Source organism: Urocampus carinirostris, chromosome 15, assembly GCF_059441175.1.
Source record: "Urocampus carinirostris isolate Australia breed hairy pipefish chromosome 15, RoL_Ucar_1.0, whole genome shotgun sequence".
NCBI classification, from domain to species: Eukaryota; Metazoa; Chordata; class Actinopteri; order Syngnathiformes; family Syngnathidae; genus Urocampus; species Urocampus carinirostris.
This window is the reverse complement of record NC_142363.1, coordinates 22,806,577-22,817,674: the sequence shown is the minus strand read 5'-3', so window position 1 is coordinate 22,817,674 and position 11,098 is coordinate 22,806,577. Positions and strand designations below refer to the sequence as shown.

The 11,098-nt window shown below is 38.8% G+C and overlaps 1 protein-coding gene across 1 annotated transcript in view; it reads right to left on the bottom strand.

The window, feature by feature from the left end:
- Positions 1-8,347, bottom strand: part of stag1a (STAG1 cohesin complex component a) — a 40,935-nt gene extending 32,588 nt beyond the window's left edge. Inside the window, exon 1 of the mRNA XM_088355266.1 lies at positions 8,085-8,347. The gene's annotated coding sequence lies outside the window, so the exon portion shown is untranslated. The remainder of the gene's footprint in view (positions 1-8,084) is intronic.
- Positions 8,348-11,098: the final 2,751 nt, after the last annotated feature.

Here is an 11,098-nt window from a genome sequence, read left to right as displayed (position 1 = left end):
TCAGGGGATGGTGTAATAATAGTGTGAAATAATAGTTTGTGCAATAACCTGTGCAGCCCTTTGAGACTCTTTGTGATTAAGGGCTATACATATAAAAATGACTTGACATAGTACAGTGGGACATTCTGGATAATTAAAGTACTTCTAAATAAAAGCATTGCTACACACTTTCTTTGCCATCAAAGTAATTTATTTAACAATTACACTTAAAAGGAGTAAATATGCAGAAAAACTTGCTTTAATGTTGTGCTTTTATGTTACATCAACGGCACCCTAAATCGTCCAACCATATCGTTGTGTCCCAGGGTGGATTGATTTTTACAATTTTGGAACGTTTCGCTTTACATCCCTTTTCTAACCACTCTGACTTTTTTTTATTTTTGAAAGGCTGGATGTGACGTCATTCAGAATAACAATGGCAGTCAAATAAAATGGTAAACGTCTATGGCACACTGTGCAGCAGACACCACAAGACAAACAAAACTGTGAAATGTCTGCTTTGAGGTGTCCTAAAAAATATATGATAAAAACATACATGCTTTTTGAGTAAAAAAATTTTAAAATTTGTTTAACATGATATTAGAGGGGGGAAAGCTGTGATTTAACTTATTTTCACCGATAAATATATAATTTTGGTTTACATCAAGAATATCAAGCCAATTTGCTGACCCCTGCTTAAGGATAAATAATCCATTGCGTGGTTTGGGTCATGACAACCCAGGAAAAATACCAATATTCCAAACACAAATGGAATCAAGGAGAAGCTGTATTAGTCAATCACCTTTTAGGAGAAAAGTACTGCTATTTTATTGACAATGGTAAACTAAAGATCCTTCACTCATGTTGTTGACTTCCTATGCACTTGAGACTATTGCAGGCGCTGATGCTGTAGGTGAGCACATCAATATTAGAGTGAAAGGAACACAAATATAGTGCAGACTGACCTTGAATGGCATTAAAAAACTCAAAGCCATCAGAGTGTGGCTGGATTTAAAGCTATTCTGATGCAATAGAGCAGTGTTTTTCAACCAGTGTGCCGTGAGACCTTGTCTAGTGTGCCGCTGGAATTTCCCCAATTTTATCTTTCCAAAAAATCAGCCCATTATTCAGTATTTTTACTTTCTTCAGACAAGGAACTGTAATAGTCATCCATATCAGTAGGTGGCAGTAGATCTATATATATATATATATATATATATATATATACACGGTAAAAACAGGGGTGAGGGACTATGTGCTACAATAACAGCCGAATCATTGACACACAATGCACACTCGATATAGAGTATCGTGTAGACCCTTCTATCAACCGAGAGAGCTACCTGTGGTCATTGTGGTTGCTGTTTACGTTCCACCGGATGCTAACGTTCCACCTGATGCTAACGTTAGCAGAGCGCTAAATCTCCTGCCCGCTGCTATCAATAAACAGCAGCTTGCACACCCCGACGGAGCTTTTATCGTCACCGGCGACTTTAATCGGGCATGCTTAAGGATTGTACTTCCCAAATCCATTCAATACCTGGACTGAGCAATTAGGGAAAAAACACTGGACCGTGCGTACAGTAAGATCAAACATCTAGTTGGATCCGGCCATCTCTGTCTGTCCCTCACCCCCTCATACATCCCCCTCCGGAGGAAAACAAAGCCCATGCAACAAGGACAGTACAAACATCTTCTTTGTTCCTTTCTCTTTGTTTTCTTTATCCTCACTGTAAAATGTGGAACTGGAGTGCTACGTCCAATTTTGTTGTCACAATATATTCAACCCATGTTGTAACAATGACAATAAATGTATATTCTATTCTATATACTTTTTATACACTCATTATCTGCTCATGAGGTAGCACAGTACATTTAATAACTTAATTTCTTTAACAAAGCGGTTTAAGATTGCACAGCAAAAAATAAAAACATAAATAAAGCACATCATTCTTTTGTATTTTAAGTATTATTTTCTTCTTTTCATATACTAATTACCTGCTTATGAGGGAGTACAGTGAAATATTTGACATAACTTCTTATTCAAACATTTTTGAAAGCCTCTGAACTTTTTTATCAATAAAAGTGTACTTTGGTCCAAAAAGGGTTGAACAACACTGCAATAGAGGACTGTATTGCAGGCATAACTTGGCTGCATTGCTAAATTTTGTTATACTTTTGCTTTCGAGTGACTTATTTGAAATACTGTTTTACAACAACGTAGGTGGAATTAAAACTACATTTGCACAAAAGTTTAATGTCACAATTTGTAACATTGGAGGAAGATTCAACACTAGTAGAAATTTGACGTAAGTGAGTTATTAAAATACATTTCTAAAACACTAGCAATAGACAGCATTATCTAGGGCAATATCCAGTACAAGTGATTACGCAAATACAATTTACTACATGTCACAAATATTAGCAGTAAAGGCATCTAAAACATTCTTCTAGTTTAATACTATTGCTCTTCCTGAGAGGAAGTGGTTCACATTGACTGTACAAAAGTTCTCTTAGTTACACACAATGTCAAAAAGCTAATTGCTTGCAAAAAGCAGGCAGGTACACCTCCCAAAAGCCTGCAGAACAAGAATGACATAACAAAAGAAAAACATCACCACGCTGGCATTCTATGTTACGACAGGCAAAAAAAAGACCTGACAAGCTAACAGTGAGCACACTCAAGCAAGACACAACTCTGGCCAACAATCATTTCATTTCCAGAGATTTCCATTCTGGAAACAGCACCAAGTTGCAGACCGTTCAAACCCGTGACAAATAACTTGGGGACACTTTAGTCTTGTTAACAAGCAGCAAAGTTGCCCGCCCCCTAAGACCCACTTTTGGTTTAACTTATCAATCATTAATCACCATGCCTAAGATTATCTGTTTTAAGGTTCTATAGTCCCCAATGGCTGCATAAACACTCCATACAGTACAAAAAGAGGACAGAAAGGGCTATAGCAAAAACATGCATCCTGGTGTAATGAGGAGGTGGGAAAATGGTGTAAAAATTTCAATAACGCCAAACACTATACTGTAACTATTGCCTTGGTTGGAAATAAGATACAATTCATTACTGATAAGTACTAAAAAGTTGCCATGATGGGATTGCAGTGAACATATTTTTCAGTCCTTTTCCACCCCACCACAAGAAAAACTACAAAATCGCCTTTTAGAATACACCGGCTAGGAACTGCACTAGGATAATTACTTTCTTGTAATACGGTTTCATTTTTGGTTGTATTAAAACGTTTCACTCATAACTGTTTATTTCATCCACCAACCAATCACAGGGCAGACAAACAAATGTAAAAGTAAACAAGAATACCTGGAGAAATAAAATCACTCTGGCATGTGGAAAACACGCAAACAGGAAGCCCGGTTGGGTGTGTGTACCTTTTACCAATTAATTTTCCTTGATTAAATAAGACAACATAAAAATGATCCATTATCAGAGTTTACTTTTAATCAAAGTAAAAATTAGGGAAATAGTATTTAGTATTGGGCAGCACGGCGGCGCAGTGGTTAGCGCGTGTACGGCACAGTTCTAAGGTCTTGGGAACCCCCTGTGTGGGTTCAAATCGAGGTACCAGAATGACTGTGCGGAGTTTGTATGCTCTCCCCATGCTTGCATGGGTTTCCCCCGGGCACTCCGGTTTCCTCCCACATTCCAAAGACATGCATTTCAGGTGGATTGGCCAGTCCAAATTGTCCCTAGGTGTGAATGAGCGAGCGAGTTGTCTGTCCCTGTGTGCCCTGCGATTGGCTGGCAACCAGTTCAGGGTGTCCCCTGCCCACTGCCCGATGATTGCTGGGATGGGCTCCAGCACCCCCGCGACCCTACTGAGGATAAGCGGTGCAGCTAATGAGATGAGTATTTAGTAATGAGAAAAACAAATATATATATATATAGATATATATATATATATGTATATGAAGCTAAATCACATTATATCAAGTGTTTATTTAGCAGATAAATATCATACAAACATAATTTGTTTCTTTCAGTTTTTTTCTCGTTGACTCGGAAATCATGTCAAGCATGAATAACAAATCTAGGAAGATATGAGTCTGAGTTATTGTCATCGGAATGTTTGAAAGAACGTCTTCTGGCTCAGAGAGGAACTATCGGTTCATTGTTGTTTGTTTACATACATTAAAATAATAATGAATTATTTTCTGTTTTTCTTCTCACCTGCTCACTTGAGAATACAAATGATTGGCAGAAAGGTGGACAAGACAAGGCAGCTAATTGCTGGGTTGTCATACAAATTGAGTGTGTATTAACTGCACTGTGCAGTTTTTCTAATGTGTGAACAAATAAGCGTACAAAAGCAACAATTTTTTTTTAAGTTATTTTGCAGTCTTCACTTAAATAAATAACACTAAGTAATTTAATGTATGTCACGTTAAAAATTAATTGAATCAGAAATTACACCTCAAATGTGATTTGTCAACTGGTTCATCAGGATGCAATGACGGAATAGTCACATGCTGACTGTAAACAAAGCGGTTATGTTACCTCTAGAGAGACTACTGACCCGCTATAAAAACAAATGCTAAATTTAAATCAACCCTGGTTGGATTGACGCAAATTCAGATGAGCGATTGTCAACACGATGCGTTGGTTGTTTGGTGCAATCTCGTGAACAATAAAGCCACTGAATTTGTTGCCACTTCCCAACAGATGGGATGATAAAGAAGCAAAAGTAAAAACAGATTTAGTGCAAATGATATTGGATTAAGAAACAAGCCAGTGGAAGGGAGAACCCAAAAGAAGTTGGAAGAAACCATACTTTTGAATGCTATGTTGACACATTGAAAGGAAGCTAGCATTCTTTATACCAAGGGTCTGGAATGTATGGCTCACGAGCTCCTTTCATGAGTACATCTGGCTCTGAAATGTTTTCCTTTATTAACGCCTTGAGGACAAGAGAGCAATACCGGGATTCTTCCTTTAAGGATGGTAAGAATAAATGTCATTATGATTTCTTGCGTGTTTTTAACCAATGAGATTCATCAGAAAACGCAAGTGAGTATGATATCCGCCTTCGACCATTTCCTGGATATTGTTTCAAACGTGTAGTTTGCGCAAGTTATGAAAAAATGATCAACGACGCTCTTGTGGACTTTTAAGACGAGTGCTTATAGATTTCAAAGTTGTCAAAGATTCGCATCTATAAAACGCTATGGAAGACAAATAATGACCACTCATATCCCTAGGTAGAAACTATGACCATGTCACACAGGTGAAGGTTACGATTGTACATCCGTATCCTTCTGGCAGTATTTTGAGACATTTTTACAAAAGAACTCTGCTCGCACCCTGTTTTGAATCTATTATTTATAATGAAAAATGACGGTCAGAACCAACGTTAATGATCCTAAGTAACTCTAAGTGGGATATTTGTTGATCAGAGACCAGCGTTGCGAATAACACGTTCCTGGAACATAATTGCTTTTCACAGTAACGAGTAATGTCTCGCGTTATTAATAACATATTTTAACTCAACTGTTGCTACAACATTGTGCGTTAATCTGCTACATTTATAAAGCTCATAAATCATTATGTATTCTGTTCTTTGACACCTTCTTCTTTAACGAGTAAATCAACATACATCCCTCAGCCCGCTAGCAACAGAAACCTAAATCCAACTAATGAAGTGGGTGGCCGTTTTGTATGTACCGACAAAATGAAACTTGTGCATAAAGTACAGTAATACTTGACTTTATTTTATTTTCTATCATAATCGCCTTTACTTTTTCAATCTATAATGAACTTTTACCTATTTTAAACTGAGTACAAGGACATGTAGTTTTCCCAACAGATATTCCAATATTCACTCTACCATAGAAGCCAAGAAATTTGAATGAAGGTTTCACCGCTTCCACAGGTTGGTTTACAAGTTTTGTTCTGTTTAATTTATTAGACCGCTATTTTTAACCAATTTTACGGGGTCAACTTTAATATGACGATATACAACAGTTTGTTACTAGATAGTTACTTTCAGAGTAATTGCGCTACTTTTGGGTGCCAGTAATACAGGGGTCAACGCAATTACTTTATTAATTACGCTCAGTAACTAACTAATTGCTTTTTATTAGGAAAGCTCCTAGCACTGACATTAGCATAGTGAAATAAAATGCACTGAAGACTTTTGTCTTGGGATAAAGTTTAGCACCTTTGTTTGATTCTAATCTAAATATTTTGCATACATGGCTCTTTGAGTCTCATGGTTCCAGAACCCTGCTTTACGCTTGACAGACATCACTTTTCTATACTTGAACATTTATACGTTTCCCCAGTATTTTATACGTTTTTAATCATTTCAAACTGAGCTGTTTAACAGTTTTTGCAGAGATAAAAAGTATACCGTAAAATTCAGACTACAAGCCGCGACTTTTTCCCCAAGCTTTCAACCCTGCGGTTTATGCAATGATACGGCTAATTCGTGCATTTTTTTTAACGGCCGCCAGGGGTACCTGAGCAGTAAAGGTAAGAGTGAGACAGGTGGAATATATGTGTCAAGGAAGATGCAAGTTTAATGTAACTTTGTGCTCAAATAAAACCAGCATGAACAAACCCACATCGTAGAAAATGTCTCAGTCGAAAGGGGATCGCTAACATTCATATTGGAAATGATTTTAAGAGTCTGTTTATTCGTAAACTGAAATAATGTGGCCAAACGAAGAGATTACGAGAAGCAACGGCAAACGAAGCAGAAATGTTTTAGGTAGAATCCTATTTATCCGTCTGGATCATCGTGTTTTTTTGAATAAATATTTTACATTGTTGGATTCTATGGATTGTCGTTGATGTAACAAAGCCATTTTTCCAGACATTCAAAGAAGTTGAATACAGCCGCGGGACGTAACAGTGAGTTACGCCAGCTTTATATAGATTCTGGTATCTTGGTTCAGACTGATCGTGATGTTTCTGTGATGAGTATATTTTAAAATGGTCATAATGTCTTGAATCCCAAGAGTTTAAGCTTTTCCAATGATGTGTGGCATGACTTATATCAGTGACTGGTGACACAAATACTTATCAAAAGTCTGACAGTCCAACAGAACGTTATGGTACCACTTAAAAACACTTTCTGTGTACTGTGCTTCTTTGTAAATATCTCATGCTTCAATGTGGGCACCTGCGGTTTATAGTCAGATGCTGCTTATGTATGTACAAAATGTTTTTTCCTTTACAAATGTACCAGGTGCGGCTTAATATCAGGTGCAAATGTTATGGTGTACTGCTACTTCAATAAAGGTACGCTATATTTACTGCAAGACAGGAAATAACTAATAAACATGCTGAAAGAATTGAATGTGATGTTTACTTGGTAAATAAATGTTAACGTTATTGATTTCGATTGTTTTTATACTACATAATCTGTTTTACTGTGAGTAAACAGGTGCCACGTTGTGTTTGTGTTTATTATCGCTTAATAAGGGGAATTGCAATTATGAGTAAGGGATGCAATTAGCTTAGGTTGTCAGTTATGCTTTTTAAAAGTTACTTCCATACAACTAAATCGTAACAAGTTATCTTGAGTGCACTTGACACACTGAGCAGGGCATCGAACTCTCACATGACCAAACAAAACAACTAAACCCGACACGAGCACGCAAACTGGAGAGGTTGCCCTCTTTCGAATGACGAAACCTAAAAAAAATAACATCATTGTGATAAGTCCCATCGCAAGTATGTTGTCAAACGAGAGTCGAAACACACACGAGTGCAAACAAAAGACGTCACGCAGCGTGGCTTATTGTATTTGTTGACAATTCCTGCGACAGGTGGACAATGGTGACGAAGAGAAGGAGGTAGTGGTCCACCTTCGAGAGTGATATTGGTGACATTGTTGGAGCAGTTAGCTCGCGGGCTAGCCTATGCTATGCTAACTAGAGGAGGAGGGAAAGGCAACAGTGGCCTCCGTTAGCCGCACGGAGCGCCCATCCCCCCTTCCCAGAAGCTATCTAGCAGCAGCCTTCCCTTTTTTCCAGCGCGTCCTCCATCTTGAATCTGTGCGCCTTCTTCCTCCCCCACCCCCCTTTTCCCGCCTCACCAAAAAAAAAGCAGCAGAAAAACACCGGGCGCTCACCTTTAACGACCATCCCCGGGTCGGGCGTCACTTCCCGCGGCGACGAATCGATCCCCTTTTTTTATTATTTAGCGTTATTTTATATTGTGTAAATTGGCCCGTGCGAGCGGAAGGTTGCCTCGCAGAGAAGAGCAGCAATCCTAAACCGCCATCTGGTGGTATTTTCCTCTCTGCGGTGCAGCGGGAGCGGCGCAGACTCACACCGGGACGCGACTGCCCCCTGGCGGACACTCCGCGGTGGACGGGCGCTGCGTCGGGGACGCGCTTGCCTTTGACGTAACCGGGCGGCGAGCACGAGCAAACGAGCGGTTTAATGGTTACTTTAAACTAGTTAATCAACACTCTGCCGTGAGTTGTCTTATTTATCACGATTTTTAAATAAAGACCAGCCTCAATAAAACACTTTTGAACCACTCTGACGTCGACTTCCGTCGCCATGACGCTATTAATGTGTTCCAACCTGTCGAATTATACGTTTCCCCCGTATTTTACAGGGTTTTATATTTCAAATTGTGCACGCTTTATAACAATTTTTGCACGGAAATTTATCTTAAAATACGCTGCTACATAGAATAAGCAACACTAAAATTACTGCATGTGGAGTAAGAATTCAGAAAGATGCTAAAAAGAATTGTGCGCGTTTATTTGGTATTTAAACTAAACTCGTTTACACAAATGATCTTTGTTTTTAATTATAGTCCCTCTTGCTGTGAGTAAATAGGTGCTGCATTTTGTTTATTAGTGTAATAAGGGGAATTACAATCATTGAAGCCAGGGTGCGGCATTCGAGGTGTTCGTTAAAAACTGAAAGTTAAATATTTTCTCGATTAAGTATGTATTCACAATACCCAACTGAGTTCAGAGAGCCCCTATTCTTTATTTTCCACTGCATTTATCTGATTTTATCTTGATTTTTAGAAGAGCTGTTCGGGTGGGACGCAGCAGGTTCGGGGAATGGGGGCAGAAGACAAGCTCTTCCTCGCAGGTTTTTTTTTCTCCCATTTGTCAGTCAAGTCAATTTGTATAGCCTCAATTACAAAATGTCTCAAAGGACTGCACAGGTTACAATTACACCATCCACTGATTTTGTCAGTGTAACGTGAAAATGGTGAGATTAAGAAAAGGCCTGCCTCGAATAGAGTCCAAACACCAACCCAAACCCCAAAAATGATAAAAAAAAAGACTTCAAGAAATGTGCGTACTTGGACGCGCATCATGAATGAGCCGACTGAGGCTGCAATGATGACACAGGCCAAGGAGATACAAAGTTCCAAATACCGTACAGCTCCTTATATAAGAGGAGCTATTGGCTGAGGTTAACTGGTAGGGATTACTTTTATGTTAACTAGTTAAAAAACATCAAGCTGCTAGTCACCTTATATATTACGTATTTTAAATACAAAAGAAAGCCTCACAAAATATATTTAATGCACTCTCTTGTTGATTTATGTCACTATGACGACATTTGAGTGTTGAATATTTGTTCGCATACCTGTTAACTTGATACGTTGTTTTGATCATTTCAGATTGTGTTTAATTACACTATACAACATTTTTTGTACAGGAATTTAAAAAAAAGATTGTTTTGTGTTCGAGTGATCTTGTCTTGTACATTTAGTCCCTAATCCGGATCGTCTTGGTCACTGAAAACAGATGACGTAATTGTGGATTGCTAATACTGTCACAGTACACGAGCAAACGTTTTTCTCGATCAAGCATTTGTTTGTTAAACTGAATTAACTGATTGACACAAATTATCTTTGTTTTTATTCATGGTCTCTCTTGCTGTGAGTAAATAGGTGCAGCATTTTGTAAGGTTCATTATTGCTCATTAAGGAAATTTCAACAATTAATAACGTAGACAGTGTACACTATTCTTGTAGTATTTCTGTTGTAGTATTTTTGTCGTAGTATTTTTGTTGTATCGTTTAACTTCTTCAACGGAAGTTTTTCAATCAAGGCTTAAGACACACTTCTATTCCAAAGCTTATGATTGATGCCCACCTCATATTCTGTATTGTCCTGTCTTTTTCTGACTGCCTGCCTGGTGGTGATATGAAGGAGAAGGACGATTTGATATGAGTCAGCGGACCAGCGTTTGACCTGAAGCATGTGAACGCCTGCATGGACCAGCTGGCAGAGATGGGAAGCTGCGTCGTGGCCGCCATAGACTTTCTGGGCTAGTTTACAGGCTGGGGCCGTCGCTGCTGTCATGCACTTTCCGGACAAATTTTCAACATGTTACCTAGTGTTTACTATGTTTGTGTACTGTAATGCTAAATGTAATTCACCCTGGTCATCCTGAAAGGGGGATATCACTTGTGAGGTCCCTTCTCAAGATTTCTCTTTTTCCTCACGCTGAGGTTTTGAGTTGTTCCTTGCCCGCGTGTTGGTTTAAGATCAGGTAATTGTGTCATTGTAATCCTGTGCAGTCCTTTGAGACATTTTTGTGATTAAGGGCTATATAAATAAATTTGACTTGACTTGACTAACTTAGCTGAAGTCTTTGTAGAGATTGTCACAAGATGTCGCCGTTCGGGCGTGTTGAGTCTCAGGCGTCGGTTGACCGGCAAGATTGATGAAGAAATAATGGTGGACTTAAGCACATTCCTTCCGGTGGAGGAATCTGCCACACTAAACTGTGGAAATTTGGAGGCCTGCCTCACCGAGATAAAAGAGTGGATGTCACTCAATTTCTTGCGTCTTAACTCTGAAAAGACCGAAATGTTAGTTATTGGTCCATCTAAATGCCGTGACTTATTCTCAAAAACTGCTGTGAACATTGACAAATGTCGCATCACCCAGAGTGACTCGGTCAAAAATTTAGGTGTCATATTTGTCTTCAAACAGACGTGAAGAAAATTACTAGAACCGCTTTCTTCCATTTTCGCAACATTGCTAAAATTCGTCCTATGCTGTCTCAGTCGGATGCGGAGATTATAATTCACACGTTCGTTACCTCCCGTCTCGATTACTATAATGCACTACTCTCCGGTCCAGAATCAAGAGTCTTC